Raw genomic sequence first — 1953 nt, 5'->3', positions numbered from 1 at the left:
GACCATAAACCTGGCTAAAAAAACCAAGTCTGTAATCTGCACTGAAATGATTTTAATCTGGAAAGATTAAGCCAGCTTCTCCTGTTTTCCAAACCAGAGACGTCTCTGAAGCATTTCCTCTTAGAAAAGATAAAAAGAAATGGTTGTTGCAACTGTTAATAATTTCATTAGCAAGGAAATTGGGCTAATTTCTTTAGAGGTCTTGTTTCAGAGTTGTGTGGATGAAATCCTGTGGTACTCCACCAAAGCTGAGTGGGCCTTATATAAACACTTGACTCAGGGAGCACAGACGGGAAAGCTCAAACAAGCTGGAGCCAAAACCATGCAGTGATTTGTGGAAGAGCAATAGACATTTTGAACTAAATCATAAAGAGATGTTAAATAAAAACCTTGTGAGCAGGTAAAAGGAACTAGGAAGTTTAGAAAAACTGCCATCTATCCCAGATATTGATTTTTTTTTTCTCATATGCATGACTTCAAATAAATGAGTAGAAAGAAAATGACGGGAAATTTGAAGTAAAAACATTCAGACTTCCAGTAACACAGTATATAACAGGGTTCAAGTATTCAGAGTTTCTTATAACTGAAAAAGAAAGAAACAAAAAAAGCCCAATTTGAGCCTCAAACATTTCACATCTGGTAAACTATTTGGGGAAATTCCACCAAATCTGCAGGCCAAGTAATTTTGTTTATTCTTACACTCCAACCTTTCCATTTCGTTTTGCTCCAGCAGTTGTTAAAGCAGCGGTAGACAGCTGGGAGAGACCCAGGAATGCTCTTTTCTAAGAACAAACTACGTGTGCGTCCTAGGCAGTGAAGTTTTCTTCCAAGCTGAGGCCCTCGTCACTAGTGAAAAATGTTCTTCAGATTGCCGTGTACTGCCCACTTGCCTCCCCAGACGCCAGATGATCACCTTGCAGGAGCTGGGCTGTGAGTGCCAGAGTAACTCGTGGCCCTGACCAGTCGTCCTGTACAGCAGAGCTCTGAGAGCCCGCGAGGTCTCCTGCGTCACAGCTTTTCCTCCCTTTCCTTCCTCTTTCCACATCCGCCCTGCAGTGACCCAGCCCATTACGCTTCCCTTGTGCCTCAGTTTCCCTCATTAGGCCTGCCCCTCAGCTGAGGTCCAATTACCCTGTCTTGCTCTTTGCCAGCTATACGCCTTCCTATCCACCCTTCCACAGCCCCCACTAGCTGGGACTCTGCTGGGAATGTCAGTTGCTCGAGAGCCATGATTCCTTCATGATTTTTGTCTGCTATCTAGACACAGTCATTCCCCTGTGTACTTTGCTCCCTGAAGATGCTGATAATTGCCTGGACCAGATCCTCTTGCCTTACCTAGTGAGCCCACCTGGACACATTTTCCTGAGTCGGCCTAGTTGATGATAGGTAATTAATGATCATTAAGAGCCTAGTCTATCTCAGAAACTGTCTTAGGTGCTTAATATACTTGAATTTATTTGATAATGACTACAACACTTGGAGAAACCAACACTGAGAGAGGTTAAGTGACTTGCTCAAGGTCACCCAAAAAGTAAATGGCACAGGTAGAATTTGAACCTAGATCTTTCTGATACCAAGTGTCTTTCTGCTCCCAATTCCAGTGTGTGGGTTTTTTCCCCACACCAAGCAATTGTTAGACACCAACTGGTGTCCTACAACTCAATTCTGACACCATCTACCTGGAGATAGAATTAGATCCACAGGTTAAGGGCTCACAAGCAAGTACAGGTTATCACCTGTGCTTCTGACCAACTGGTCATAGATTGGAGGCAGGTACCAACAACCCCTGCCTTGGGTTCCATTCATTTGCTAGAGCAGCTCACAGAACTCAGAGCAACATTTTGCTTATCAGATTACTAGTTTATTGTGTAACTCGGGAACACCTAGATGGAAGAGATGCATAGGGCAAGGTATGGGGAAAGGATATGGCACTCCCATACCCTGTCCAAGCTT

The sequence above is a fragment of the Equus przewalskii genome, chromosome 4 (genome assembly GCF_037783145.1).
Source record: "Equus przewalskii isolate Varuska chromosome 4, EquPr2, whole genome shotgun sequence".
In the NCBI taxonomy this organism is placed as follows: domain Eukaryota; kingdom Metazoa; phylum Chordata; class Mammalia; order Perissodactyla; family Equidae; genus Equus; species Equus przewalskii.
This window is presented reverse-complemented; position numbering follows the sequence as displayed.